Below are 6,319 nucleotides of genomic sequence, written 5' to 3'. Positions count from 1 at the left end.
TCAAAGATTTTTACATAATTTAGACACTTTGTTTCTATAGCTAAAAATGTGTCTGTGTAAAGTTGACACCCTTTGTATAGATAGAGGGAGAGAATATATATTAAAGGTATTTCATATATACATATATATATATGGTTGAAAGAGACATTTAGCATCAATGCACAATACCTTCACACTATCAAAATGACATGGCTAAGATGAAGAATCAATCTCATGGAGATAACATGTTGCAAAGGCTAAGATGAAGAATCAATCTCATGGAGATAACATGTTGCAAAGGCTAAGATTTACCTAATATTTTTTTATTGAAGGCAGTTATGTGTGTGCCACTTCTTATGTGCTAAACAGATGCTCCACCAAGGCCTTACATATAATTAACCTTTTGAAGCTTGGAATGGAAGGAAAGCTTCTATGACTCGTTTACGTCTCTTTGGTTATCTTACTTATCCGCTTGTGCCCAAGCAACAAGACAAAAGCTAGATGATAAGACGACAATATATTTTTGTGGAATACATCTCAGAAAGCAAAGGATATATACTTTACTATCTAGCCACCACAAGGTGGATTTTGGAGAGTAGAGATGTTATCTTTATTAAGAACTCAGTTCATCTCATTTTCTTATGTGAAAAACAAAAAAAAATGTATGATCAAAGGACACCTTTGATGAGTTCCTACCTTTGTATAATGATGATGGTCAATCATATGTGCAACAAATGAATGTTCAATAAGATGTTGCAAATCAATCCATACCAACTAAAAAAGAGCCCAAATTTGAATCCACTTCAACCTATTGATGAGGCAATTATGGATAATGCAATAAACAAGGAAAGGATAGCCATACAGGTGTCCAAGAGTATGCCAAAATGTCTAGTATAAACATTGCAGAAAAGCAAATCAACTACATGTGCAACAAGTTTCCATCATACATCTCATTCTTTTGTGAATCATGCTTTCATTTTCCAATATATAAACAATGAAGAGGAACATGTTTCCTTTAAGGAAGCAAATGAAAATAGTCATTAGATGCAAGCCATGCAAGATAAGTACAAGACTCGATCCTCAAAAATAACACTTAGTATTTAGTAGATTTACCTTATAATAAAAGGATTATTTGTACAAAGTGTGTTTATAAGTAAGCATAAAGATGATGGTAACATTAAGGAAAGGCTTGTTTGCAGAGTTATGCTCATCAAAAGAACAAATTATGATAACCATTGCTCCATCTCGTATGACTACAAATTAATGTATTATTGCAAACGATTATACTTAGAAGAATGACATAGATTATGATGACCTTTTGCTACATCTTGCATAACTATAAAGTGTATTATTGCATTGGCGACACATCATGGTTGGAATGTTCAGTAGCTGGATATCAACACTCTTCTTAAACGATGATTTGCATGAGAAGTTTCATGTATCTTAGTCTAGTGGTTTTGTTGAGAAGAGACAAGAGTCTATAAATGTTAGGAAAAGCTTTAAATGGCATACTTGGTTGCAAATAATTTTTGTAACAATCCAACTAAGAGTACTCTCTATGTATAGAGGAGTAAAGATTGCTTATTGATCATTGTTTTATATGTTAATGACATACTACTCACAAGCCCTAATAAGGAGAAGATTAGAGCCTTAAAGATGATAGATTTGGCTTCGTTTAATTATTTTTTAAGCATATAGTATATACATCATGATAATGGTATTTTGATGCTTTTAGTCAAAGTACATATAAAGATAGCTTTCATGATTTAGTCTTAAAGACTGTAAGCCTGTTGCTACATCGATAGAGATACGTGCCAAGCTCAACCTCCAAGATACAACATTACTTAATGCTTGACTAAAAAACATAACTTCTACATGATATGATCATACCATAATTAACAAAGCACTATTCTAGATATTGTTTCAAGGTTAGAACTTAATGTATTCTGCAAGTTTAAAGTCCTTCCTCATTAGCTCCAATTCTTCATTAGAAACCACACTATCCTTTTCTAGGTGATCTTGCTACATGGGTTTCATTTTATTCTAAAATTCATTTTTAGCTCTCAACTTTTTAATAATTTCATCAACATGATGCATCATATATTGAGAATAGCACATCTTAAAACCTTCTTCGACTATCAATTTTATCCACAGACAAATTTCTACTTTGAAATATGTTAACTTTTTATTTGTTAAAAATCTTCCCCACCACATGTATTCCATAGATTATGACCATGGAAAACCCAATTGGCACTATTGCAAGTGCCTCAACACCTCGCCATTACTCTAGCATGTAGGTTTAGCTACTAGCAAGTCATCCCATTGTTTGTAATTCAAGAATGTATCATCTATCATTCAATTTGCAATGTAGAATGGGGCTCCACCCTAGTAATGCACATGGAGATGGGGACTAAGTTACACTAGTTTTTCCACGAGACGGCTTTAGTCACAACAATCACTCATCCCTCTAAAGTTATTTTTTATTTCCCTCTTTTAGCCATCTTTGCTTTTCAGCGCACTTTTTATTCCCTCTTTTAGCCATCTTTGCTTTTCAGTGCACTGTAGGTATCGCCTGCATCTTATACCCTCTATAAAAAGCTTGAGGGCATGTACATGGAATACAATTGTTCAAGACTAACGAGAACTATAGAGTCAAGGTGGAGAATTCCCGCAAATCTTCGCACTTTGCTGCTAGGTAAGGAAAGTTTTTTATTGAATCTGTTCGAATCTTTCAACAAGCCTTTCACAAGGGGACTATTGCCAATTGGTTTGATTGTGGTTGTACTACTGAAGAGGGCCATTCGTAGGACATCCACCCATTTTGGCCAATCTCACTCTAAAAACTAGTGGACTGCTTCTATCAAATAGAATGGCTCATTCATCCTCCTTGTTTTGAGAGGTTCTTATGACCCATTTTGCTAGCTTCCCATGCATTTTGCTACCATCCTATTTGTAACACTTTTTAAAGTTCAGAGCGTCTAAAGCATCTTCATTTTTCGATTGCATACAAACTTGCCATACTACCTTAGGAATTTTGTAGACAAATATCTCTTTTATGTTCATTTTCTACCATCAGAAGTTCCTAAACATGTTTAAAGTGCTCACATCCAATGCTGTTTACAAGTTTAAAGTGCCCTAATAGTTTAAATATTAAGTACGATTTCCGTTATAAAAAAAGTACCTTCATCATTGGGGAGGTACGACAACCATTCCATTGAAGAGTCGACAATCTATACACTGAATTTTCGAGGACAATACTATCTCATCATAACTCAATCCTGCAGCGATGACACTCCACTTCATTTTTCGCCTTGCTAACTTTATTTTGGCGCATTGTAACGGTATTAAAGAAACTTGAATGAACCAAAAACCCTTAATTTACCTACCAAGTTAGGATTCACCACTACAGTGTGCCAAATCACCAGTCAATTGCCATTCTATTTCGCCAATTATGTTGGAAATACTCGGGTTCACACTTGATTCATGACCTTGAGAAAGAACTGCTACTGATTTCTCAATCAAGATTCAAGCCCATGCTTGCGACACAAAGCTTTAGAATAGAAAATTAGATTTCTGATTACCGAAGATCGAAACTTGAAATGTCTCGCAATACCGAAGATTTGTCTCTCATTACCGATGATCGATACTTGCCGAAGACCATATGATTCATCTTTTGTACTGGAGTCAAGTGCAACTATTGTAGTAAGTGAATTTCAAAGAGAAACCAGAGTGTTACTCCCAAATATGATTACATTCACATTGGTTGTAGTTATAGTACATACATGTCATGTTCGTATAGGCGACAACGACTGAGGTTATATAAGGGGGTGCCAAGTGACCACATTTATAAGAAGCTGCGCCATGATTTCCCTGGACAATATATGATGAATAAAAGTTCGCCATTGTCACAAATTGCGTGCCTGATTTTGAAAAGGCAGATTTTGCACCATGATTACACTGGTGCATAAAATGATGAATAAAAGTTCGCATTGGGTCACAAATTGCGTGCATGTATTTGAAAAGGTAGATTTCAATTTAGAGGCTGTGAAACAAGTCTACTGCCCAGAACAACTTTTCAAAGGTTAAAATACAAATATGGTGCCATTTCCTACACCTACATCAACCAATCTTTAGAACCCAAATTTAAAAGTTCAGCTCTATTTTTTGAACTCAAATTTCTTTACCTCAAATCAAATGGAAACACTAACGACTGTTTAGAACATCAACTTTTCTTTTGAAGTTTCCCCACACCAAATAAAACATTCTCTAGACTACTAATTTCCGTACAAATATGAACGGGAGTGTCGTTTCGACCACACAGCCTACTCACATTTCTACACAGAGAAACCATGAGAACAAAAATTTCCCACTGTGTCGTTTAAAAAGACGTTATCTAGACTGCTAATTTATCTTCATCTGTAGAGAGAGAAACCATAAGAACCAATATTTCCCACACTGTCGTTTAAAAAGACGTTATCTAGACTGCTAGTTCATCTTTATCCGTACAAAATCTAAACGGGAATGCCGTTTCAACCACACACAGTACTCACATTTCTACAAGTTAGGCACACAGCGAGAAACCATAAGAAGGAACAGGGATATACAAAACTTCAGCGGTGATAACGGTGAGCTCCTCCACCCGACTCCGGCGTTAAGAGGCAGAAGAAAATGAAAGTAGGAGAAAGAGTGGAATGGGGGTTTTGGGGGAGGGGATAACAACAACAACCGCAACAGTAGACGGAGGAGGAGGAGGAGGAGGAGGAGGAGGAGGAGGAGCTCACCACCACACTCGGATCTACCGATCACCAGAGCGTAAAGACCACATCACAGGGCAGGGCAGATCCCTAACACTCTGAAGGAAGGAATCAGAAATGTCACGCTACTCTTCACCCTGCGATCAGAAACACAGACCAAGATATATAAAGGACAATCATCACTTCCCTCTCCGCAGGGCCCATGGAAGAGGCCCTAGTTAGCCTTATCCTGCTCAGGCGCAAAGCTTTTTCTCATCGGCGAACAAGCGTCCGACTCCGTAGTCTAACATGTAAAATAGGTGCATCACAGCAGGAGAAGGGCAAAGGCTACTACTATGTTGGAGGTCCAATGGAGGAGAACATATAGCACTCCATACTAGGGTTTCAAGATTAGGGTTTCATCCTAGGCGGCTGAACAATATGGATTCGGACACCGGACACGGCCTTTTGGTTGAATCGAATTTTAAGGCATTGGTACCAAGTTTAAAAACCCTTGAGGCTCTAAGGGTTTTGCAAAACCCGTGAAAGAGACACACAAAGAGAGAGAGAGAGACAAGACTCCTTAACGTCGACTTCTATATCTATATTATTTGTAACTGCCATGTGGCGAGCCACAAATACCTCTCTTACAGCCACGTGGCGAGCAGGGAGGTCGCCTAGGAGCAGCCGAATTTGGCGAGCTGGATCGCATAGATGATCACTATCATAATCGAGAGTGCACTGAGAGAGTTTGTGTAATCGAGACTGCATTGGAAGATCACCATCACGAGATTCTCCATCATAATCCATCACGTCCCTTGGCCACGGCAAATGCAAATTCACCACGGCTTATTAGATTCACCTTTCACCTGCTACAACAATTGGTCGTTTGCACACAGCTTTCGCCTACTTGCGCAGATCGCCTTCAGCTCGCACATTGCCTTTCTCTTTCGCCTTCAGTTCACTCGCTCGGCTCGGTCTTCAACGTCACTACCTCGGCTCGGCCTCGCTCACTCAGTTGCCAGCGTCCACAGTCCTCGCTCGCGAGCTTCTCAGCAACAGGTTGGTGTTTTTTTTCACTTCAATTTTTTTAAAATCTTAAATGTATTTTTTATGTAATTTTATTTTCACTTAATATGCAAGAAATTTCACACAAAGGTGTTAGAGGTGGAAATTATTACTGGGACTAACATTGGGGATAGGGTCTTCATTCCAAGAATAACTTTCATTCCAAGTACATTGCGGCTTCCATTTGATATGAGGCGGAGGCAGTTCCTTGTACGACTCGCATTTGCCATGACAATAAATAAATCACAAGGCCAAACAATGTCTCTTTTAGGATTATACTTGGCAACTCCGGTATTTAGTCATGGACAGTTATATGTTGCTTTCTCACTGTGCGATCATCGAATGCTGTCAAGGTATTTCTTCAAGATACTACCTGCTGCTGCTGCTGCTGTGAGACCAATGTGAGTGGTCGAGAGACGGTTCATACTACTAATGTTGTATATAAGGAAGTTTTGCATATGGCAATAAGAACTACCTATAGAAGCAATTTATTACATGTTAATTATTACCATTACCATCGAGTTTTATTGGTGGACTTG

The 6,319-nt window shown here is 38.0% G+C and overlaps 1 long non-coding RNA gene across 3 annotated transcripts; it reads right to left on the bottom strand.

The window, feature by feature from the left end:
* Positions 1 to 3,148: 3,148 nt before the first annotated feature.
* Positions 3,149 to 5,212, bottom strand: LOC147640058 (uncharacterized). 3 transcript variants are annotated; one of them, XR_015262368.1, is made up of 3 exons: positions 4,761 to 5,212; positions 3,762 to 3,936; positions 3,149 to 3,657 (listed from the first exon to the last, which is right to left on the bottom strand). It is a non-coding gene; the product is annotated as an uncharacterized LOC147640058 (long non-coding RNA). The 3 variants fall into 3 exon arrangements; XR_015262367.1 differs by having other exon boundaries at positions 3,762 to 3,899; XR_015262369.1 differs by having other exon boundaries at positions 3,762 to 3,849; positions 4,761 to 5,210.
* Positions 5,213 to 6,319: the final 1,107 nt, after the last annotated feature.

Source organism: Cibotium barometz, chromosome 3, assembly GCF_041138505.1.
Source record: "Cibotium barometz isolate CiBa-2024 chromosome 3, ASM4113850v1, whole genome shotgun sequence".
NCBI lineage: Eukaryota > Viridiplantae > Streptophyta > Polypodiopsida > Cyatheales > Cibotiaceae > Cibotium > Cibotium barometz.
This window is presented reverse-complemented; position numbering and strand designations above follow the sequence as displayed.